This window comes from Schistocerca cancellata, chromosome 6, assembly GCF_023864275.1.
Source record: "Schistocerca cancellata isolate TAMUIC-IGC-003103 chromosome 6, iqSchCanc2.1, whole genome shotgun sequence".
Taxonomy (NCBI): domain Eukaryota; kingdom Metazoa; phylum Arthropoda; class Insecta; order Orthoptera; family Acrididae; genus Schistocerca; species Schistocerca cancellata.
In genome coordinates, this window is record NC_064631.1 from 12,459,758 (window position 1) to 12,486,115 (window position 26,358).

The window sequence follows — 26,358 nt, forward strand, 5'->3', positions numbered from 1 at the left end:
AACTGTTCACTCCCTGAAATGAACTAGCTCTTTTTCATGAGTCACCACTCATTCTCAATAGAAAATAAATGGAAGGCACAAGGCCTTTAAACTTGGTTTATTCCAGTACTATACCTGTATTTTGATCTTATTTGATCCTATTTTGAAGTAACACAGATAATGAGAAAGAATTTTGTATTGTTTATTGAAATTTCCATGATATGACAAAGTTTTTGATTATTGATTTATTTTGCACTGTCGTGGTTTTTTGGGTGATCGGAAAATGTTGTAACTTGAGATTTACATTAACAATATATTTGGCTATAATGTATTAAAATTTCATTAACCTCGTACAAATACATCGCAAGGCATATATTTTTAAAGTGAACGTTTCCTTCCGAAGACGCCTAAAATCGCAAAATCCGTACCAGAATAAGAAAAAAAAAATATAAATTTGACTGTAAGACTAAAGTGCTGCATATAGCCTTACGCAGAATAAAACAAGGAAAAATTGGTGTATCACATTTTGCAATACGTTTATCGGTTCGCTCGTAATTAAAGCGTAAATTCGAGTGTCCATAATAAAAATCCTATAGTAAGAGGAGTCGTCAGGAACCCAATCTGATCAGTTTAAACAAATAAAAATAAAATAAAAACAAATGATGTATACATAACATAATAATGTAATATACATAGCGGTATTACTACGAAGAACAATATCCAGTAGAGACGAACTCCGATGCAGAAGCGCTGAGTCAAGCAGGTCGAGCCGCGAGCTGTATTACTGCGTGAGCTAAGACCGCAGCGACCAGAGTGACACCTGAGTTGCTTTGCTCAACGCTCTGGCTAGAGTCGAGAACGGTGGGGTGAGCGTTGAGCGGGCGAGTTCCGTGGGTGGGGGGAGCGGTGAACAGCCACCAGTCACCCGCTCCAAGACAAATAGTCCGTTCTCTTGTGAACAGGTTGTTGCAAGTAGTTCTTACGTTCTCCACTAGGAGGCTCTGTCCTGTTGCTCGCATCAACTGCCCAGAGGGCAGGACGTGCGACTGAAACGATCGAAGTTAAGCTGCGCCAGACACTGCACGTGGCAGAGGACGCACAGAGACGGCATGGCATATGTGAAACACAAAATCCAATGGGGCACTGCACAATGCAGGCAGCCAAGGTAGAAGCAGGGCAGAGGCAGGCGCCAGCTGTGTTGTGTGGCGTGCACTGTGCTCTGACCAGCAGAGGCGCCGCTGATATGCTCCGTCTCTCTCTCTCTCTCTCTCTGCCATGGGAAACGTTTGGAGTTACCGTTCTTTTTTTCTGAATCGCTGATTGTTCACTCCTTTGAAAGATTCTACTCTATGAATCAGTTCAGGAGCGGATCCCTCATCTCTAGTATCCATGGGTCCAGTGGAGCTCATCAAGTCACCGTGGCAGCGAAGGAGTATCGTATATTTGTTGCAGACCACTTACACTTCTTCATGACGCTCATGTTCCCCGACGGCTGTGGAATTTTCAAACAACATAATGCACCATGTCACAAGCCAGCAGAGAGATGGAGTGGTTCCAGGAACACAGTTGTTGTATTGGCGACCAACTCGCCAGATCTCAAACCCAACAAACACTGGTAGGATGTGTTTGAACATGGCGTGACAGCTCGTCGTCCGCCGTCCCCGGAATTTACGGAGTTGGGTGACTTCTGTGAGTAGACGTGGTGGCAACTCCCTCGAGCGACTTACCAAGGCCTCAGTTCATGCATGCCACGACACGTCGCCACTGCTACCTGTGTCAAAGATGAACATACCAGTTATTAGGTAGGTGGTCATAATGTTTTGGTTGATCACTGTAATTTGCATTCTTGAAAACAAAACTTGAAATTTGTCTTTTGTTCCTTGTGGTAAGACTCGAGCAGTCTGTGTGTCTGATAACCTCGAAAAACATTGACAAAGGTGATAGTCTGATTCTCACCCACGAAACATCCCGGAATGAACTGAAATCTTGTGCAGGGGCTTTCAGTATGTTGTCTCATACTTACGTCGCAAGCAGCTCTTTGCAGTATGATTACATCTTTTACACGCTAAAGTGGCAGAAAAAGGTTTTCCATATGAGAAGACCTACCAGGGTCGAGAGAGCCTGTTTTAAACGTGTGATTGTACATCACAACTATGTGTCTGCGTGTGTGGTAAATTTCTTGTCTGTTCCGATTGTCTGAGCCCCCTTCGCTCTCTACAACACTTGTACCCAGCAAATAGAGTAGTCCGGAACTGCCTCCTGTAACTGCAGCGACTGGGGAGAGAGGTTCTCGCTTCAGACGCCCGGGTTCCCGGGTTCGATTCCCGGCGGGGTCAGGGATTTTCTCTGCCTCGTGATGGCTAGGTGTTGTGTGCTGTCCTTAGGTTAGTTAGGTTTAAGTATTTCTAAGTTCTAGGGGACTTATGACCACAGCAGTTGAGTCCCATAGTGCTCAGAGCCATTTGAACCATTTTGACTGGGGAGAGAGGTGTCTTTCTGTTCCGTACCAGGGGACGTAGCTATGTGGGGAACGGAAGGGAGGATCTAGCAGCCGAGCAGGCTTTTCGTGATCCTCAGTTATTTCTGTGTGCCATCCCCTGCATGCTATAGCATCGCCGCTGAGATCCGGCTCCTTGCGTCGGTGGGAGGATGAGTGGCTGGACGTGGCAGACAGTAAGCTCACATCGCGTCCGTGGCGTACCTCTTTCCAGTCACGTCGACGGGACGTCTTCCTTACTCGTCTTCGCACAGACCACAGCCCTATGACGCACGGCTTTTTGCTCCAGCGAGGGGACACTCCAATATATGGCAGTTGTGGAGTATAGATCACTGTGGGCCACATTTTATTGGACTGTTTTTTGTTTTCCGACCAGCGGTCCGCGGCAATTTGCCGACGGATCTGCCCACTATTTTAAGTGGTGTTCTAACAAATATATTTCGAATTTTAACTTTTTGTGAACTATCCAATATTTTACCCAAGGTTTTAGGGAAATGCCTTAAACATGTTAACAACGTGACTGGCTCACCCACGTTTTTTGTATGTGGTCAGTATGCGCCTTTCTTTTAGCTCCTTTGTCGTTTCGCTTCTTTTTCAACCCCTACTTTTACTCCTTCTGTGTCGTTTTAACGAGTATGGGATACAGTGATTGTGTGGTCAGATAGACTGAGGAATTTTATGTTTCAATGGCTGTGAGGACGCTGATAACCTCGCCGTTGATCTCCCACACGCTCCACACACACACACACACACACACACACACACAGGTTGGCGGAGGGGGGGGGGCGGGGGTGAGAGGGGCTGGTCAGTAGAGGAGAAGAATAAATAATGATGGAAGAGTGTCGCAAATCAAAGCGATGCAGTCCCAGTAGCAGGGGAAAGCGGCGCGCGGAGCAGTAGTCGTCGCTAATGACAGGCCGTTTCCTGCACGGGACGGCAGGCGGCGGTCCTGTGATTAACGCGCCACGCCCGGGCAGTGCCGCAGCTGCGGGGTAAACAGCCCGTTTAAACACCGGCGCAGGGCGCTGCGTTTGACGCGGACCGATCCACGGATTGGCGCTCTCGGGCAGCTCAGCGACTGGCCCACCAACCTTTCAGTTCCGGCCTATTTGAAAAGCAGACTCCTGCCTGCCGCGTATCAAAAGGATTTATGAAAGCTGCCGTGTCACTCAAGCCCACAGAGCGTTTCTGTTGCTGCTCTGCTACTGGATAGCTAAAGGGACGGAGTCCGATTTCTACTCTGGGGTGGTGTATCAGTGCCGCACAAGGCCCAAGTAACGAGTGAATGCACTCACATGTATTTCCCTTTGGTCATGTTTTACAAACCTTTGTTTTTATGTAACCTGTGTTTCCGTTTAATTGTCCTATTTCTTGTACAGTATCACTATTCTATTAATACAGCACGCAGAAGATCAAAACAAATAGCACGCCGATGTAGGAGAGATCTGTATGGTCCGAAAATTTCAATTACGCTAAATAATGGAAGGTGTGGGGTCATCCATACGAGTGGTGAAAGGAATCCGCTAAACTTCTGTTACACGATAAATCGAGCAAGTCTAAAGGCCGTAAATTCAACTAAATACCTAGGAATTACGATAACGAACGACTTAAACTGGAAAGAACACACAGAGAATGTTGTGGAGAAGGCAGAACACTTTGCAACAGATCTGCTAAAGAGACTGCCTACACTACTCTCGCCCGTGCTCTTTTGGGATACTGCTGCGCGGTGTGGGATCCTTAGAAGATAGGATTAAAGGAGTACATCGAGCCAGTTTAAAGAAGATCAGCACGTTTTGTATTATCGAGAATTAGGAGAGAGCGTGTAACGGACATGATTAAGTACTTGACTTACACTGCATTAATCGAATATTTCAAGATCTTCGATTGGGTGAAACGAAGTACGCAATAAGAAATACTCTAACGCAAGACTTTTGCGAAACACCTGCACTTTACACAGACATATACATCCAGTTTCTTAGGAAGCTGCTACGACGAGACGATAAAGTCAACAGTAACCGACTTAAAATTCACATAATTATGGCCAACGTCAGGCAGTTGCCCAGTTCTCTCCTTATCCTGTACTGAGACAACGTTGTGTAGTACCAGGTACGAATGTTGGTAAAATATCGATACATCGATATACCGATATTTTATTCCGAAAACCGTCGTTAATTATGAGCGGTACGTTTTCTCCGATATATCGATCTCTAAAGGACACTATCCAGTACAGATATTTTTATTTTATATTATATTTCTTTCTCCATTTCCGGTAAACGTTTGAAATAGTTCTTCTGGAACTCTAATAGAACACAATTTTGCTTCCACTGTGTGAAGGAGTCATACTACTTTTTGAGCTTCCATCACGTTTAGTCTTTCTCTTTGACTATGCGAAGCAAGTATAGGAAAAAGGAAAAGTCCGATTTCACTGAGTGGTGGCAGTGTGAATGTAGTAACAAGTTTTCCAATGTGAAGAAATAGCACATCAGCTGCGTTAAGGAACAATTTTTAATGCAACTAGCGTGCTATTTCTTCAAAGCGGCATTATTCAAAAACAGTTGACGAAAATTATGAAGAAAGCTCTACATGACAAGCCTGGTCCTTGCGGTGGGAGGTAAATGCTAACGTAATCAGTGCCTTTGCAGAAATGAAAAAAAGAAGCACGGAAATCGACATGAAAAGTTCCGTACAAATCAGATATGTGAGGAAACCGAACGACAGAGCCGTCGGACACATTTTATTGTGCCACTTGCCTGCAGCTACCATCGTTATCGCCAAGTGAGAACGTGCAACGTTTTCCTTTCAATTCTTGCTCTGAGCGGGTAGAATCAGGCTGATAGCTTGTTATGTACAGAAAATTTAATAATAAGTCACTACTTATATATACAGTTCTAAAACCGGCAGTGTATTTACAACGTGCAGCCGAAATTTTTATAGGTAGGCCTGTCGATTTTTTTCCGTCGATGTACTGGTAGCCTTTGTCTCGATATATCGATGACCGATAATGATATTTTCTTAAATATCTATTGTAAGTAGGCTGTTTATATTTTCGTTACGTAGCGCTCTGTATATATTTTCTTATTGGCAACGTTACGTAGCGCTCTGTATGAAAATTACTGGCTGTGTTGTGTGCAGTCTGTGGCTAGTTTGCATTGTTGTCTGCCATTGTAGTGTTGGGCAGCGGCAGCTGGATGTGAACAGCGCGTAGCGTTGCGCAGTTGGAGGTGAGCCGCCAGCAGTGTTGGATGTGGGGAGAGAAATGGCGGAGTTTTGAAATTTGTAAAAATGGATGTCATGAACTGCTGTATATATTATGACTTTTGATGACTATTAAGGTAAATACATTGTTTGTTCTCTATTAAAATCTTTCATTTGCTAACTATGCCTACTAGTAGTTAGTGCCTTCCGTAGTTTGAATCTGTTATTTAGCTGGCAGTAGTGGCGCTCGCTGTATTGCAGTAGCTTGAGTAACGAGGTAAGTGATTTGTGAAAGGTATAGGTTAATGTTAGTCAGGGCCATTCTTTTGTAGGGATTTTTGAAAGTCAGATTGCGTTGCGCTAAAAAATATTGTGTGTCAGTTTAAACACAGTCATGTACAATTGTTCAAAGGGTACGTTTCACTATATATATAGGATTCCCGATGTCTTAAGAAAACACCAACAGTCCTAGTACAAGTTAGATGGAGGTACCTCCAGCAAGTGTTTAACTTCAACTAGAGTAAAGTATTAACACGTTACACTTCATCGTGTGCATGGTGAGCATACTGTTTGCTTTCAAATGTATACTGCTATCGACATTTGCTTCTGTCTTCAGCAAACATATTACCCTTTGCCGATCACCAGGCTGTTATGACCTCTGAAGATAACGTTCAAATAACAGTCCGTCTGCTACATAGCATAGTCAACATAAGTCTGAAAAACTAAAACCGAATGTCTGTACTTTAAGGGAAAAGCAATAGTAAAATCAAATATAAGCGTAAGTGACACCAGTGTTAAAGAACTAGCGAACTTTTATTACTTAGGCCGCAATAGGACATACGAAAAAGAACGAAGCAACGAAGGAGATGTGGCTGGTGTTGCCACGGGTACGCAGCGCAGTCGGAACAACACTGTCCAACACGTGTCGCTGACGTGTCGTTCCAACGCGACGGCTCAGCAGTATCAGTGATGGCCCTGTAGGTATTCTTGCAGTTGTATTTGTTCCTAAATGTTCATTTCGACATAACTCTGGCAGCCTTCTAACATTTACGTACTCAAGCGTGTTCTTCGGATCAACGGTGAGGTCAAGACTCCTTTTCAAAACACGACCGACTGGACGCTGCTGGATGGCATTAACTCACCTCCGCTTAACTACAACACTACAGCAGTAAACGGTTAAGTTTCTTTTCTTTTCATTCCATCACAAACTATAATTTTTCCTTGCAGAATTCTTCCTTTGTGTTCTGTATACACTGTTCAACCGTTGTGATCTTCGATGTTTCAACCGTACAGTGAGTTTAACTCATCTTCTACATCCCCTATTAGTCTAATTAACAATTTCATTTTATACTGAAAATTGCGTTTCGGTTTTTCAGTTTCGGTTTTCCATTATATTATTTCGTCTCAGAATTCGCCGGTTACTTTCTGAAGTTATATTTCCTTCTTGTTATTTTCTCACCGTGGTTATTCCATGTAGACTTTCACGGACGGCCTCTTCATCAGTAAACACTTCTGGGCTAAGTTGCCGTGGTCGATCTGTAGAACTTCTTCTCCCTGACGTTTCGTTCTCAACTACAGAGAACATCTTCCGAGGTGAGTCGACGACTGGCTGCTAGGAGCTGGGGCCGCTGCTTATATAGAGATCGTAGGGGGCGCCACCACACGTCACATGGCGTCGATGTGCAGCTATCTCTGGCTATCGTCTGTTCTCTCGATTGCCGGCAATCGATTGTCACGTGATTGATGCAACGTCAACCGCCATATCTTATCCAACTTTAATCCTTCTTCTTTACGATTAAAATTGTATTGATGTTTGTGGATTTCAATTGCCTCTCTATACATAAGTGTATAATAATAAGACGTCCTCGCTAGCACCCTTGTTTCACCAAATTTTATTTCGTGATCTCCATCCTTAAAAACATGTTCCGCTACTGCCGATTTGTCGATATGTCCCAAGCGACAGTTTCTTTTGTGCTCCGTCAACCGTGTATTGATGCTTCTTTTTGTAGTTCCTATGTCAACCCTGCCACAACCACACGGAATTTTATATACCCCTGGGATGGCTAGGGGGTGACGAGCATCTTTTGTTGATCTTAGGCATTCACTAATTTTCTTAGTAGGTCTAAAATGGTCTCTACCTGAAACTTGGCTAGTTCTTTCCCAATGCGATCCGTGATATTATGGATGAACGGAAGAAATACTTTTCCAGCTGATGGTTGTTGCTGTCTCCTATTTTTAGGCATTTTTCTATTTGGGTGAAGTGCTCGGTTAATCTCGTTTTTCGTATAACCATTTTTCGCAAAGGCCATTCCTAAATGATTTAGTTCTTCTTGTAAGTAGCCTGGTTCACAAATATTATTGGCCCTAACCACTAGTGTTTTTATGATCCCCCTCTTTTGCCTAGGGTGGTGGTTTGAGTTCTCATGGAGGTAGCGCTCAGTATCTGGACCTTTCCTGTAGACCTTAAGGCCTAAGGTCCCATCCGCCCGTTTGATAACTGATACATCCAAGAAGTTAGGTTGTCCATTCTTCTCCTTCTCCATAGTAAATTTAATCTTTGGGTTTATGCTATTTAAGTGTACCAGGAAGTCATTGAAGTCTTCTTCCTCATGATTCCATATTACAAAGGTATCATCCACATACCGATACCACTTCGAGGGGCTCTTTTTTTGGCCGACTGCAGTGCTTGATGTTCAAAATATCCCATGAATAAATTCGCAATTGCGGGACTTAGGGGGCTTCCCATGGCTACCCATCGATCTGTTCATAAAATTCACCATTGTACTGAAAATAGGTCGAAGATTGGCAGTGTTGGAACAAGGCTACTATATCAGTAGGGAACATATCGGCTATATGGGAGAGAGCTTCATCAACTGGAACCATCGTGAAGAAAGACACTATATCAAAACTGACAAGGATGTCATTAGTGTGGTGTCAGCGCCAGACACCACAGTTGCAAGGTGGTAGCCTTTAAATCGGCCGCGGTCCGTTAGTATATGTCGGACCCGCGTGTCGCCACTATCTGTGATTGCAGACCGAGCGCCGCCACACGGCAGGTCTATACAGGCATACATCCCAGTCCAGAGCACCTCCGTGCCATACAAGACTTTCCTTCGCCGCAGAATTTGAAGCAGCTACAGAGTGTGCTGGGAAAAATCAACTATTACCATAAATATGTGCGCCACGTTTCTTCCATTTCAGCTCCGCTTCATCGTTCACGCCGTAAGGGTGTTCCGTTCGTCTGGACGACGGAATGCGAACGCGCCTTTCGCCAGTTGAAATCGGCGTTGCTTTCCAATACTTGCCTTACGCCATTCGATCCCCGGAAGCCTCTTTTGTTGATGGTGGATGCATAGGATTTCGGGATCGGTGCTGTGCTTGCGCACAAAGATGGTTCGCACGATCGTCCGATTGCCTTTGCGTCCAAATTGCTCTCGTCTGCGCAACGAAATTATTCGCAGATCGAGAAAGAAGCATTGGCTCTCGTATTTGGTGTTACAAAGTTTCATGATTTCTTGTATGGTCGTCGCTTTACCATCATCACAGACCACAAACCTTTGATAACGCTTTTTCGTCCGAACAAGCCTGTACCTCCACGTACAGCGCAGAAATTCATTCGCTGGTCTATTTTCCTCTCCCAGTACCGCTACGATATCTTGTATCGGTCCACTGCTAAGCACGGAAACGCCGATGCGTTGTCCCGTTTGCCTGTTGCTGAGGATAGAGCATTCGATTCCTCCGAACTTGCTTGCATGTTCATTGATTCGGAAACCGATGACGTGGTCGAATCGTTTCTGATTGATTTTCGTCGTGTAGCTACAGCCACAGCTGCCGACCCTGTACTTGCTACCGTTCTGCGTTTTGTTGCTACGCAATGGCCCTTGTCAAAGTCACGGATCGGGGATCCTTTGGTTCGCCGATTTTTTGCTCACAAGGAGAGACTGTTTGTACGACGTGGTGTTTCGCTGTTGCGTTCTGATAATGATCAGTCCAGGGTCGTGGTCCCACGTTCGCTACAGTCCTCCGTCTTACAGCTTCTCCACCAAGGACATTGGGGTATAGTGAGGACGAAACAACTTGCTCGTCAGCACTGTACTTGGTTCGGAATCGATGCTGCGATTACACGAATGTGCTGTTCTTGCATGGTGTGTGCCGAACAACAATCAGCACCACCGAGGAAATTCTTTGCATGGCCAAAAGCCACTTCCCCTTGGCAACGCTTACACATCGATTTCGCTGGTCCATTCTGGAATGCTCGATGGTTGGTTGTGGTAGATTCATTCAGTAATTTTCCTTTTGTTGTCTGGATGTCTTCCACGACGTCTTCTCCCACCATCCAAGCCTTGTCCGCTATCTTTTGCATTGAAGGTCTTCCACAGACTATTGTTTCCGACAATGGCCCACAATTCATGTCCGCAGAATTTCAGTCATTCTGCAAGGCCAATGGTATTCAACCTCTGACGTCCGCGCCGTTTTCGCCACACTCAAACGGTGCCGCTGAACGATTGGTCAGGACTTTCAAGTCACAGATGTTGAAGCTGAAAGAGTCGCATTCTCAGGAGGACGCGTTATTGCTCTTTTTGTCCTCGTATCGCTCTCAGCCTCGAGATGGTCGCTCGCCGGCTGAGTTGCTTCACGGTCGCCCTCAACGCACCTTGATGTCTTTGCTACATCCGCCGCATCAGGTTCCTGTGCAGCGGCAGACACCTGCTTTTGCCCCAGGTGACGTTTTATACTACGGCAACTATCGAGGTTCACGGCGTTGGTTCGAAGGGCGCATTCTTCGCTGCCTCGACCGCGGCATGTATCTGGTTTTGGGGGCCTCTGGTGAGGTGCGTCGGCATCTCAATCAGCTGCGCCTCTGTCGTCGCACGGGATCTGCCGCTCCCCGTCTGCTTTCAGCGACGGTGACGTCCGGTCAGCGCCCTGGGGACCCACCTACTTGCTCCCCTCAGCCCCAGGTGTTACCGACGCTGCCTTCCATTTTGCCCCATGGCGACGCGCCGCCGCCGCCGCCGCCGCCGCCGCCGCCTGTTCTCCCGCCGGCGACGCCCACAGTGGACGCGTCGCTGCAACCGCCGGGCGCCTCCCTGGGTCACGCGCCGCCGATCGCTTCCCGTGACCAGTTGTCCTCCGCCATGGAACTCTTGCCCGCTCCGGACCATATGTCGCCTTCGCCCGTCGGGTACCCCAGCCCGATGGAGGTCGACCCTTCGGCCCCTCCTGTCTCTCTACGGGCGCATACACCGCATGTTGGCGTGCACCCTGGAGCTGGTTTTCAGGCGTTTCCTAGCTCCCCTCGGTCCGAATGGCCGGGTGCGGGTCGCACAGCCTCGCCTGGAGTTGGGCTCCCCACCTCGTCGCATACGTCAACATGGGGTCCTCCCCACGGCGGGCGGAAGCCTTATGCCATAATCGTCCGCCGATTTGCGGGTGAGGAATGTGGTGTCACCGCCAGACACCACACTTGCTAGGTGGTAGCCTTTAAATCGGTCGTGGTCCGTTAGTATACGTCGGACCCGCATGTCGCCACTATCAGTGATTGCAGACAGAGCGCCGCCACACGGCAGGTCTAGAGAGACTTCCTAGCACTCGCCCCAGTTGTACAACCGACTTTGCTAGCGATGGTTCACTGACAAATTACGCTCTCATTTGCCGAGACGATAGTTAGCATAGCCTTCAGCTACGTCATTTGCTACGACCTAGCCAGGCGCCATTACCAGTTACTATTGATGCTGTAAAACATGTACCGTCAAGAGCGATGTTCACCAATTATGGATTAAAGTTAAGTATTTCAGCAGCTACGTACGTTCTTTGCTACTATAAATTCCTTGTCCTGTTCCAGACCTCACGCCAGCCTGCGTGAGCTTAAACGCGTTCCTTTCGGCTTCCTTCATAGTGGATTGGCTGTCTTGCCAGTCCACAACAATTAGGACTGACAGTAATTTCCCTCACTTTCTCAATGAAGTGTAGAGAGTTTTTAATATGACTCTCAGTTTTGCCTATACCTTATATGGAGTTATTGCAAAATTCCCTCATTTAGACAGAACAGAAAGTTCTTCCTTAGACAATTCTTTTTCCGATAAATTAATAACCGTTTGGGAATTGTTTGGAATCAGTGTTTCCTGTCGACCCTCTTGTAGACGATCAAACTTCTCCTTCTGCCTATTGGAACACACTTCTGCACTAATCTCCATAGATCTGAAAGTTAAACTGTCCACTTTGTTCCAATGACAAAACTGCGTAGTCCTGTTATAAGTAAATTGTCTACTTTGTTCCAATTACAATACTGTATAGTATTGCTAGTAAGTAAATGAAGATTTGACAGTTGACCATCACATACCGCCAATCCTCGTCGTGTCTGATGTATCCGCTCACGTAGTAACGCCAGTTCCAGACGAGAGTAAATTCGGTTGGCTTGTGCCCAATGAAACATTCTTATCACTTTCAAAAACTTGGGAACCATCCCGGTAACACGACAGCGTAGCAGAAAGGTGAGTGAGCAAAGTTGTTGACCTTTTTTGTTGCGTAGGTTCTCCAGTCGTCGTACCCTGGAGAAATTTCATTGAGAAATTGAGGGAAATTACTGTCGGTCCTAATGACATCCTTGTCAGTTTGGATATAGTGTCTTTGTTCACGATGGTTCCAGTTGATGAAGCTCTCTCCCATATAGCCGATATGTTCCCTACTGATATAGTAGCCTTGTTCCAACACTGTCTATCTTCGACCTGTTTTCAGTACAATGGCGAATTTTATGAACAGATCGATGGGGTAGCCATGGGAAGCCCCCTAAATCCCGCAATTGCGAATTTATTCATGGGATATTTTGAACATCAAGCACTGCAGCCGGCCAAAAAAAAAAAAAAAAACCCTCGAAGTGGTATCGGTATGTGGATGATACCTTTGTAATATGGATTCATGAGGAAGAAGACTTCAATGACTTCCTGGTACACTTAAACAGCATAAACCTAAAGATTAAATTTACTATGGAGAAGGAGAAGAATGGACAACTTAACTTCTTGGATGTATCAGTTATCAAACGGGCGGATGGGACCTTAGGCCATAAGGTCTACAGGAAAGGTCCAGATACTGATCGCTATCTCCATAAGAACTCAAACCACCAGGCTAGGCAAAAGAGGGGGGTCATAAAAACACTAGTGGATAGGGCCAATAATATTTGTGAACCAGGCTACTTACAAGAAGAACTAAATCATTTAGGAATGGCCTTTGCGAAAAACGGTTATACGAAAAACGAGATTAACCGAGCAATTCACCCAAATAGAAAAATGCCTAAAAATAGGAGACAGCAACAACCATCAGCTGGAAAAGTATTTCTTCCGTTCATCCATAATATCACGGATCGCATTGGGAAAGAACTAGCCAAGTTTCAGGTAGAGACCATTTTTAGACTTACTAAGAAAATTAGTGAATGCCTAAGATCAACAAAAGATGCTCGTCACTCCCTAGCCACCACAGGGGTACATAAAATTCCGTGTGGTTGTGGCAGGGTTGACATAGGAACTACAAAAAGAAGCATCAATACACGGTTGACGGAGCACAAAAGAAACTGTCGCTTGGGACATATCGACAAATCGGCAGTAGCGGAACATGTTTTTAAGGATGGAGATCACGAAATAAAATTTGGTGAAACAAGCGTGCTAGCGAGGATGTTGCATTATTATACACGTATGTATAGAGAGCCAATTGAAATCCACAAACATCAATACAATATTAATCGTAAAGAAGAAGGATTAAAATTGGATAAGATATGGCGGTTGACGTTGCATCAATCACGTGACAATCGATTGCCTGCAATCGAGAGAACAGACGATAGCCAGAGATAGCTGCACATCGACGCCACGTGACGTGCGGTGGCGCCCCCTACGATATCCATACAAGCAGCGGCCCCAGCTCCTAGCAGCCAGTCGTTGACTCATCTCGGAAGATGTTCTCCGTAGTTGAGAACGAAACGTCAGGGAGAAGAAGTTCTACAGATCGACCACGGCAACTTAGCCCGGAAGTGTTTACTGATGTCACCGTGGTTACTTCCAGGGCAAGTTCCTCAAGTGAGGCCTGCAGGTGCTTCCGTAGTCAGCGATTATCCCCGCAGTTGCCTTTGTCACCTTCTAGTTACCCTTCTAGATCGACTCTAATTTTCGGGATATTACGGCCTGTGATCGCAGCAGGGCCTGTAACGACACTTAGGGACCGATCACTGGATATCCCAAAAAAATGGTTCAAATGGACCTGAGCACTATGGGAGTTAACAGCTGTGGTCATCAGTGCTGTAGAACTTAGTACTACTTAAACCTAACTAACCTAAGGACATCACACACATACATGCCCGCGGCAGGATTCGAACCTTCGACCGTAGCGATCTCGCGGTTCTACACTGAAGCGCCTAGAAACGCTCGGCCACACCGGCCGGCACTGGATATCCCATTTCATTAACCTGGCCTAATTTTATGGATTCTGAATCCGATCCCATTTCGCCCCACTGATCGTTTTCTCTGCAGCTTCAGGTGCAATTATAATTTGCTCGCGGCACTACTGTGCATTTAATGTCGACCCTCGGAGTTCCTGTGTGTTTCACACAGGCCGCCTGCCAAGTTCAGCAGCGATGCCAGTTGCAGAGCCACGTCTCGGAGCTGTCTGCTCCCCAGTATGTCGTGCAGGATCGCTTGCGGCAGGATTCTTGGTCGCCATGTTATTCAGTCCAGTACGGGCTGCGATACGTGAACAACTTTGTAGCTTCGTAACACTCTTGTTGCCCGTTGTATAACGTTACATCCACGATACCTGGTACGAGTCTGTGTATTACACGGTGTACACTATTGCAGCCTTGCATTCTGCACTCAAAATAATTTGGTAACGTGCCAAAATCACGGCGCAGTTACAGTATGCTCCAGAGCATTTAGTGACGTATCACTACGTTGCCCTTTCAAATGACGCACTTTCTTAATGCCTAAAAATCAACGATATGTATACGAGCAAATATGATTTCTCAGCCAACTTTTCACGTGTTTGTGCTGATTCGTGCAGAAGACATGAGTGTTAATAAGCAGTATTCTTTTCATTTGTACGTTAACCAATAAGAAGAATTCCTTTTGTACATCAAAGGAAAACTCGTCATAACCTTTGTGCGTGCTTTGACTGCAATTTCATTTGTTGGCATGTCTCACGTATACGTGGTAGAATGTAACATGTCTGGTACGACAGCGACGGCTTGGAGGTACTAGGCATACGAAAATCACAAAATAAATAAACGGAACAACAAACAGTGAAAAACTACAACGTTAATTAATAAAGTTCCTTCGGTAATTACGTCTTAACAGGGACCAGCTTTTAAGTATTTATTAACTGTAAATTCCTGCAGTTATGACTCATTCACAAATCCCATGCATTTCAAGGTTAACCTCACACCACCCTTTAATCCTCGGACACCATGTGTAATGTGCAGTGGTTTTTTTATCTAAGTGCGTATGCTGTCTCGTGAAATTTGTGTGAACCCATTATTCATTACTTTCTTGCACATATTTTTGATCAAATTTGTTACTACGGAAGGTCACTTACAGCCATATGTCAGTAAAGTAAACTAAACTCCGTCCCAACAGGTCTTGGAACGCCCAGCGGTATTGACCGGACGCCGTGTCGTCCTCAGCCCTCAGGCGCCACTGGATGCCTATGTGGGGGGGGGGGAGGTCATGTGATCAACATATCGCTCTCCCGTCCGTATGTCAGTTTACGAGGCCGGAGCAGCTACTTCTCAATCAAGAAGCTCCTCTTTTGCCTCACAAGAGCAGTGCACCCCGTTTGCCAAGAGCGCTCGGCAGACTGGATGGTCACCCACCCAAGTGCTAGCCCAGCCCGATAGCACTTAACTTCGGTGATCTGACGGGAACCGGTGTTACCACTGCGACAAGCCCGTTGCCTATAATGTGAGTAAGGCTTCTTTTCAAATGATTATTATCTTCACACCTCTGTTTACAACTACACTATGTTTATGAAAGTGGCACTTGGCTGTTATAAGACGAACTACAGGATGCAGACATCGTCTCTTCCTGGGTCTTGTAAGATATACATTTCAATATGACAAATACACTATAAGGCAAAAAACGGCGCATCACGAAGGAATTATCCTAATGGGACGGAAGTCGGTATATGTGTCTACATTCACAGACATACAAATGTTTGCAATTTCAAAAAAAAAAAAAAAAAAGTATTCAAGAGAAATAGCATCACAAATTGAGCAAGTCAATAACGCGTTGGTCCACCTCTGGTCGTATTTAAGCCGTTATTCGGCTTGACATTGATTGCTACACTAGTTGGGTGTTCTCCTCAGGAGTATCGTGCTGGATTATGTTCAGCTGGCGCGCTGGATCGTCAAAATCCCGAGATGATCGGAGGGCCCTGTCCATAACGTTCCATAGGATTTCAGGTGGTGAAAGGGCGGGTGACTTTGCTGGCGAAGGTAGAGTTTAGCAAGCAAGGAGAAAAGCAGTAGAAACCATCGCTGTGTGCGGGCCGGAATTATCTTGCTGACATATAATCCCAGTACTGCTTGCCCTGAAGGGTAACAAAAAGAAGGGCATAGAATATCGTCAATGTCCCGCTGTACCGTAAAGATGCCGCGAGTGACAACCAAAGGAGACCTGCTACGAACAGCATAGTGAACGTATTATTGTAGCCAAGATAGACACGAAGCCCACGCCTACAGCAGTAGTACAAGTTTATATGCCAACTAGCTCCGCAGATGACGAAGAGATAGAAGAATTATACGATGAGATAGAAGAATTATACGATGAGATAAAAGAAATTATTCGCATAGTGAACTGAGACGAAAATTTAATAGTTATGGTGGACTGGAATTCGATAGTAGCAAAAGGAAGAGAAGGAAAAGTAGATGGTGAATATGGACTGGGGGTAAGATATGAAAGAGGAAGCCACCTGGTACAATTTTGCACAGAGCATAACTTAATCATAGCTAACACTTGGTTTAAGAATCATGAAAGAACGTTGTATACGTGGACGAGGCCTGGAGACACTGGAAGGTTTCAGATGGATTATATAATCGTAAGACAGAGATATAGGAAAAAGGTTTTAAATTCTGAGGCGTTTCCAGGAGCAGATGTAGATTCTGACCACAATCTACTGGTTATGAACTGTAAATTAAGCCATGCGGGATTAGCCAAGCGGTCTAGGCGCAGAAGTAATGGACTGTGCGGCTGGTCCCGGTGGAGGTTCGAGTCCTCCCTCGGGCATGGGTGTGTGTGTTCGCCCTTAGGATAATATAGGATACGTAGTGTGTAAGCTTAGGGACTGATGACCATAGCAGTAAAGTCCCTTAAGATTTCACACACATTTGTTTTAGATGACAGTGACAATGTAAATTAAAACTGAGGAAACTGCTAAAAGGTGGGAATTTAAGGAGATGGGACATAGATAAACTGAAAAAACCAGAGGTTTTAAAGAGTTTCAGAGAGAGCATTAGGGAACGACTGACAAGAACGGGAGAAAGAAATACAGTAGAAGAACAGTAGGTAGCTTTGAGAGATGAAATAGGGAAGGCAGCAGAGGATCAAGTAGGTAAAAAGACGAGGGCTAGTAGAAATCCTTGGGTAACAGAAGAGATAGTGAATTTAATAGAGGAAAGGAGAAAATATAAAAATGCAGTAAATGAAGCAGGCAAAAATGAATACAAACGTCTCAAAAATGAGATCGACAGGAAGTGCAAATGGCTAATCAGGCATGGCAACAGGACAAATATAAGGTTTTAGAGGCATATATCACCAGGGGTAAGACAGATACTGCCTACAGGACAATTAAAGAGATCTTTGGAGAAAAGAGGACCACTTGTATGAATATCAAGACCTCAGACGGAAAACCAGTTCTAAGCAAATAAACTGAAAGCAGAAAGATGGAAGGAGTATGTAGAGCGTCTATACAAGAGTGACGTACTTAAGGGCAATATTATGGAAATGGAAGAGAATGGATATGAAATGGAAGATATGATACTGTGTGATGTGTTTGACAGAGCACTGAAAGACCTAAGTCGTAACAAGGCCCCAGGAGTAGACAAAATTCCATTAAAACTACTGATAGCCTTGGAAACCCCCCCCATGAACCATGGACCTTGCCGTTGGTGGGGAGGCTTGCGTGCCTCAGCGATACAGATGGCCGTACCGTAGGTGCAACCACAACGGAGGGGTATCTGTTGAGAGGCCAGACAAACGTGTGGTTCCTGAAGAGGAGCAGCAGCCTTTTCAGTAGTTGCAGGGGCAACAGTCTGGATGATTGACTGATCTGGCCTTGTAACATTAACCAAAACGGCCTTGCTGTGCTGGTACTGCGAACGGCTGAAAGCAAGGGGAAACTACAGCCGTAATTTTTCCCGAGGACATGCAGCTCTACTGTATGATTAAATGATGATGGCGTCCTCTTGGGTAAAATATTCCGGAGGTAAAATAGTCCCCCATTCGGATCTCCGGGCGGGGACTACTCAAGAGGATGTCGTTATCAGGAGAAAGAAAACTGGCGTTCTACGGATCGGAGCGTGGAATGTCAGATCACTTAATCGGGCAGGTAGGTTAGAAAATTTAAAAAGGGAGATGGATAGGTTAAAGTTAGATATAGTGGGAATTAGTGAAGTTCGGTGGCAGGAGGAACAAGACTTTCGGTCAGGTGATTACAGGGTTATAAATACAAAATCAAATAGGGGTAATGCAGGAGTAGGTTTAATAATGAATAAAAAAATAGGAGTGTGGGTTAGCTACTACAAACAGCATAGTGAACGCATTATTGTGGCCAAGATAGACACAAAGCCCATGCCTACTACAGTAGTACAAGTTTATATGCCAACTAGCTCTGCAGATGATGAAGAAATAGATGAAATGTATGACGAGATAAAAGAAATTATTCAGGTAGTGAAGGGAGACGAAAATTTAATAGTGATGGGTGACTGGAATTCGTCAGTAGGAAAAGGGAGAGAAGGAAACGTAGTAGGTGAATATGGATTGGGGGGAAGGAATGAAAGAGGAAGCCGCCTTGTAGAATTTTGCACAGAGCATAATTTAATCATAGCTAACACTTGGTTCAAGAATCATGAAAGGAGGCTGTATACATGGAAGAAGCCTGGAGATACTGACAGGTTTCAGATAGATTATATAATGGTAAGACAGAGATTTAGGAACCAGGTTTTAAATTGTAAGACATTTCCTGGGGCAGATGTAGATTCTGACCACAATCTATTGGTTATGAACTGCAGATTGAAACTGAAGAAACTGCAAAAAGGTGGGAATTTAAGGAGATGGGACCTGGATAAACTGAAAGAACCAGAGGTTGTAGAGAGTTTCAGGGAGAGCATTAGGGAACAATTGACAGGAATGGGGGAAAGAAATACAGTAGAAGAAGAATGGGTAGCTTTGAGGGATGAAATAGTGAAGGCAGCAGAGGATCAAATAGGTAAAAAGACGCGGGCTAATAGAAATCCTTGGGTAACAGAAGAAATATTGAATTTAATTGATGAAAGGAGAAAATATAAAAATGCAGTAAATGAAGCAGGCAAAAAGGAATATAAACGTCTCAAAAATGAAATCGACAGGAAGTGCAAAATGGCTAAGCAGGGATGGCTAGAGGACAAATGTAAGGATGTAGAGGCTTGTCTCACTAGGGGTAAGATAGATACTGCCTACAGGAAAATTAAAGAGACCTTTGGAGAGAAGAGAACCACTTGTATGAATATCAAGAGCTCAGATGGCAACCCAGTTCTAAGCAAAGAAGGGAAAGCAGAAAGGTGGAAGGAGTATATAGAGGGTTTATACAAGGGCGATGTACTTGAGGACAATATTATGGAAATGGAAGAGGATGTAGATGAAGATGAAATGGGAAATAAGATACTGCGTGAAGAGTTTGACAGAGCACTGAAAGACCTGAGTCAAAACAAGGCCCCGGGAGTAGACAACATTCCATTAGAACTACTGATGGCCTCAGGAGAGCCAGTCATGACAAAACTCTACCATCTGGTGAGCAAGATGTATGAGACAGGCGAAATACCCTCAGACTTTAAGAAGAATATAATAATTCCAATCCCAAAGAAAGCAGGTGTTGACAGATGTGAAAGTTACCGAACTATCAGTTTAATAAGTCACAGCTGCAAAATACTAACGCGAATTCTTTACAGACGAATGGAAAAACTAGTAGAAGCCGACCTCGGGGAAGATCAGTTTGGATTCCGTAGAAATGTTGGAACACGTGAGGCAATACTGACCTTACGACTTATCTTAGAAGAAAGATTAAGAAAAGGCAAACCTACGTTTCTAGCATTTGTAGACTTAGAGAAAGCTTTTGATAATGTTGACTGGAATACTCTCTTTCAAATTCTGAAGGTGGCAGGGGTAAAATACAGGGAGCGAAAGGCTATTTACAATTTGTACAGAAACCAGATGGCAGTTCTAAGAGTCGAGGGACATGAAAGGGAAGCAGTGGTTGGGAAGGGAGTGAGACAGGGTTGTAGCCTCTCCCCGATGTTATTCAATCTGTATATTGAGCAAGCAGTAAAGGAAACAAAAGAAAAATTCGGAGTAGGTATTAAAATTCATGGAGATGAAGTAAAAACTTTGAGGTTCGCCGATGACATTGTAATTCTGTCAGAGACAGCAAAGGACTTGGAAGAGCAGTTGAACGGAATGGACAGTGTCTTGAAAGGAGGGTATAAGATGAACATCAACAAAAGCAAAACGAAGATAATGGAATGTAGTCGGGTGATGCTGAGGGAATTAGATTAGGAAATCAAACACTTAAAGTAGTAAAGGAGTTTTTCTATTTGGGGAGCAAAATAACTGATGATGGCCGAAGTAGAGAGGATATAAAATGTAGACTGTCAATGGCAAGGAAAGCGTTTCTGAAGAAGAGAAATTTGTTAACATCGAGTATAGATTTAAGTGTCAGGAAGTCGTTTCTGAAAGTATTTGTATGGAGTGTAGCCATTGTGGTGCTACAGAAGAATGCTGAAGATTAGATGGGTAGATCACATAACTAATGAGGAGGTACTGAATAGAATTGGGTAGAAGAGGAGTTTGTGGCACAACTTGACAAGAAGAAGGGACCGGTTGGTAGGATATATTCTGAGGCATCAAGAGATCACAAATTTAGCATTGGAGGGCAACGTGGAGGGTAAAAATCGTAGAGGGAGACCAAGAGATGAATACACTAAGCAGATTCAGAAGTATGTAGGTTGCAGTAAGTATTGGGAGATGAAGAAGCTTGCACAGGATAGAGAAGCATGGAGAGCTGCATCAAACCAGTCTCAGGACTGAAGACAACAACAACAACAACAATATAGATTGGAAAACACAGCCTACGTTCGTCCAAATGATTCTTAGGGGAAAGTGTAGAAATTTGAAGTAAATAGACAAAGAGCTTTTAGAAAATTTTCCTAACAACGTTTCCCCTTTATATATTAGACACATGTATGTTTTAAGGCAGTTTACGAAATGCTATGTAGACAGTGATCTTCCTCATGTCTCGAATGATAAGTGTAGAATGGGAATACGTCACCGTATTTTCAACATATAAGCCATTCTCGATGTTCGAATCGTTACATGATTGAACGTTAGTGTCTTCGTTGTTACTGAGCCACAAGTTTGACATGTTACCTGATTTTAGGTTTTCAGAGTTCACTATTATTAAAGTTGCTAGCTCGTAACACGTAATGAACGAGTGTTTATTATTTTCTACAGAAATAGTTTTATATGTGAACTTTGATTCTTGAACTGACAAGTGTTGTACGCTTTCGAATATTAAACTGCAACGTATGATATCTGTTTTATGTCTTCTTCGTCAAATGATGTCTTTATGTGTGTTTCTACATGCAAGATTGAGGGTTGCTATTCCGTATTTGTTTCTAACAACGATACGTCTTCAGTATGGTCCCCGACGTGGCGCTGAACTCCTGTCGACATTTCTTTCTTCCGGTTACTTCAGCATTTCGAATGACGTCGTATCATCGAGTGTCCGCCGGAGGGTAAGAAGATCATCTTCGATTGCAGAAGTAGTGTGTTAAGTTATGCCACCTTATTAACGATCTATTAAATTTTATTTTAGTTCTGAAGTCACTCTCTGTAAATAATTGGCACATAGTCGTATCCAGGTGAGCTGTAAACGAAGAGGGCCTTATTTTGTTACACGTGTCGGAATAATTCCGTGTCGGCTAGCCCTGCCTCTGAGTCTACGGGTTGCCATCTGGCTATGATAACCGGTACACAGGAAAAGAGACTCTCAGGGCGGTACCCAACGACATCTGGCCTCAGGAATACTTTGTGCAACTTTGGAGAACTGTCGTCTGTAGGCCCTGTTAACTGATCAGTAACTCGATAATACAGTTTAAAAATTATTGAGTCCAGCGACCTACATATACCTACAGACCGAGATAGCACAGTTGTTATCACGGGAGGACGACCGGTCAAATCTCCACCCAGTCATCCAGAATTAGTTTTTCCGCGTCTTCTAGAAATCGCTCTAACAAATGCTGGGGTGGTTCCCTTCCCCATCCTTCCGTACCCTGAGCTTGTGCCCTGTCACTAAATGACCTCGCTAGGCCGTGTTCTCCACACAGTAGAGATCGTCGCACCGGCTGTCTAAGAGCCGATCGCTCACGAGGCTACCAGCAGAGGTCAGACTGGTGCAGTGAAAGAGACTCACAACACTAACTGTGAGGGCCTGGTGCAACAAGCTGTACTAGCCACGTGGTTTGAACGTAACGCATCGCTGTCCGTCGAAATTATTCCTGTTTCAGTTCTTGATAGTTTTATTTTAATGGAGCCTCCATTCCAGGGTGTCAGTTGACTGTATAACAGACGTATGGAGACGTGATAGAAGAGACTATAACCTCATGAATAGAAGTGTTCTGGATCTGGTTAAATGTATTCAGCGGGCAACGTCACTATAAATTTCATTCCATCAACTAATGTTAGATCAGTGAATTCCGAAGTCCTGTCAATAAGTGACAGCCTTGTGAACTTTTCCAAGTGCGGTACCGATTGATAGTCGGAACTGAATGCATACAAACACAACAGCTCGTCACTGTTAGTGGTTGCTGAATAAACGCTTCGTGGCGGCTTGGATATCGGTACTGTAATTAGTTAAACAGGTAAGAGTGTGATTTTCCGCGGCGACACATGATATCCAGCATGGTTTCCATGTCTCCTAGCATTCTCTGTTCATAGTAGCGACAAGCTGCTGCCATAATAAAAGTCTGTACAGAGATCCTCAGGTATCGTCAGTCACAGCAATTATTAATTTGCACATCAGTCAGCATTCAGACAAAAAAAAAAAGCAGAATAAATGAACAGAACAATTCGTAAAATTACTCAGTGTTACAATGCATGAAAATAAGCGAAAATAACCCATTAGAGATACGACACGACATAATTTTCAATTTTTTTATATGCACAATATGCTCCATTGTTTTGTGGTGTGAAATAATTAATTAATTACCTCTTTTATACGTTCTCGCGTACGAACAAATTCCTACATTGTTATGGTCGTTCTGAATTTTTGCCCGGATGTAGCACAATTTAACACACGAGCGCAGTCTGGTTCGAAGTAAAAGGTGTTTCATACCCTGCTTCTTTATGACGGTTTGGGTAACCTCCGTTATTTTCGACTTGCTCTATATGGTAAACGAGATATTGATTGTAATTCTGAAATAAATTGTAATCTTGATGACAGCGTATTTCCTTAATAATTTGGTTCTTAAGTAAGGAACTGTCATATTGCTTACTTCATCTGTGTGTGACAATTTTCTGGCACTGGCATAACCAGTTTACGTACGCTCGGTAGCTCCCACATTAGACAGTTTTGAGTAATATATTTTTGGGACATTTGTATCATTTTAGTTCGTAAAGAAACTCATGGATATTAAAACTAGCTGGCCGGTGTGGCCGAGCGGTTCTAGGCGCTTCAGTCTGCCTTGGGTGATGTGATGTGTGTGATGTCCTTAGGTTAGTTAGGTTTAAGTAATTCTAAGTTCTAGGGGACTGATGACCTCAGAGCCATTTTTTGTTAAAACTAAATACTGAATGTGCTTTTATGGAATGTGTTCTCACAGTATTCACAACGTTTGAGGGACACATTTCCCGGAGGCATTCACACAAGAACTCCTCAAATGTCACAGAGCACTCTTGCATTCGGAAACAAGCCGAAGGCTGCACTGCGAACATATTTTTACTAGGAACTATTGTTTGCACTGGCTTATCAGAAGCTGAAATAGATTGTGATTATGTTTCGAGTACAAGTGTTCTTCCAACAATTGAAATTCATTGTGAAAACATTAGAAAATGCCTAGTCTCAAATACTACGTTTGATTATTTCATGCATTACGCTATTTAACTTCAGATCTCTGGCACATGGAGCAATCAATATTCACGACGGACGGTAGTGTAAATCATGTTGCCACTGTGTGCAGAGAAGGAAGCAAGATATGGAGCAGAGCAGAGAAAAGAGTCAATAATGAAGAACCGTATTTGAAGCTCAGCGTAATCGTAGGAAATCTCTGGTAACTCGATTATGGTCCATTAATTTCCTAACGAGGAGGTGAATTAAATAGATAAACTCATTTAATATTTTCTTCGCTGAAGACAATATCTTCCCACTTATGTAGCATTTTTAGGACTTCTTATTGATGTAGCTATTTTCAGCTTATAAAGTAATTTTAGAGCATTTTCACAAACATAACGTGAAACTGGAAGCAAAGTAACATGATGTGCTGCCATTCCTGATGGTTTGCAAAATATAGTGGAAATGCTACTGCTCGTCACGGTGTATAACCAGGCGGTGCACGTAAGGCTCAAAATACCTGTGGAAAGAAGTAACGCCTCTGAAACTGCCAGTTTGTCATCAGCTCTGTTATTTAGTTGACTTCATAACGCTGCTCTTTCCAGAATGCAGTAGCTGTTTCCAAACCATAATGAACGGTACTACAGGGTGTTTCAAAAATGACCGGTATATTTGAAACGGCAATAAAAACTAAACGAGCAGCGATAGAAATACACCGTTTGTTGCAATATGCTTGTGACAACAGTACATTTTCAGGCAGACAAACTTTCGAAATTACAGTAGTTACAATTTTCAACAACAGATGGCGCTGCGGTCTGGGAAACTCTATAGTACGATATTTTCCACATATCCACCATGCGTAGCAATAATATGGCGTAGTCTCTGAATGAAATTACCCGAAACCTTTGACAACGTGTCTGGCGGAATGGCTTCACATGCAGATGAGATGTACTGCTTCAGCTGTTCAATTGTTTCTGGATTCTGGCGGTACACCTGGTCTTTCAAGTGTTCCCACAGAAAGAAGTCACAGGGGTTCATGTCTGGCGAATAGGGAGGCCAATCCACGCCGCCTCCTGTATGTTTCGGATAGCCCAAAGCAATCACACGATCATCGAAATATTCATTCGGGAAATTAAAGACGTCGGCCGTGCGATGTGGCCGGGCACCATCTTGCATAAACCACGAGGTGTTCGCAGTGTCGTCTAAGGCAGTTTGTACCGCCACAAATTCACGAAGAATGTCCAGATAGCGTGATGCAGTAATCGTTTCGGATCTGAAAAATGGGCCAATGATTCCTTTGGAAGAAATGGCGGCCCAGACCGGTACTTTTTGAGGATGCAGGGACGATGGGACTGCAACATGGGGCTTTTCGGTTCCCCATATGCGCCAGTTCTGTTTATTGACGAAGCCGTCCAGGTAAAAATAAGCTTCGTCAGTAAACCAAATGCTGCCCACATGCATATCGCCGTCATCAATCCTGTGCACTATATCGTTAGCGAATGTCTCTCGTGCAGCAATGGTAGCGGCGCTTAGGGGTTGCCGCGTTTGAATTTTGTATGGATAGAGGTGTAAACTCTTGCGCATGAGACGATACGTGGACGTTGGCGTCATTTGGACCGCAGCTGCAACACGGCGAACGGAAACCCGAGGCCGCTGTCGGATCACCTGCTGCACTAGCTGCACGTTGCCCTCTGTGGTTGCCGTATGTGGTCGCCCTACCTTTCCAGCACGTTCATCCGTCACGTTCCCAGTCCGTTGAAGTTTTTCAAACAGATCCTTTATTGTATCGCTTTTCGGTCCTTTGGTTACATTAAACCTCCGTTGAAAACTTCGTCTTGTTGCAACAACACTGTGTTCTAGGCGGTGGAATTCCAACACCAGAAAAATCCTCTGTTCTAAGAAATAAACCATGTTGTCTACAGCACATTTGCACGTTGTGAACAGCACACGCTTACAGCAGAAAGACGACGTACAGAATGGCGCACCCACAGACTGGGTTGTCTTCTATATCTTTCACATCACTTGCAGCGCCATCTGTTGTTGAAAATTGTAACTACTGTAATTTCGAAAGTTTGTCCGCCTGAAAATGTACTGTTGTCCCAAGCATATTGCAACAAACGGTGTATTTCTATCGCTGCTCGTTTAGTTTTTATTGCCGTTTCAAATATACCGGTCATTTTTTAAACACCCTGTATTTCTGGTGTACACGGTTAGCTAAACTGCCACAGACAGCAGTACATCGTGCGAGTCGGCTGGTATCTTCATGTCTATGGCAGTTCGCTCTGAGACAAACACTCTAATATGATTTTCTAACCTGAAACTAGTTCTCCGTAACAAGACATTTCTAGTAATAT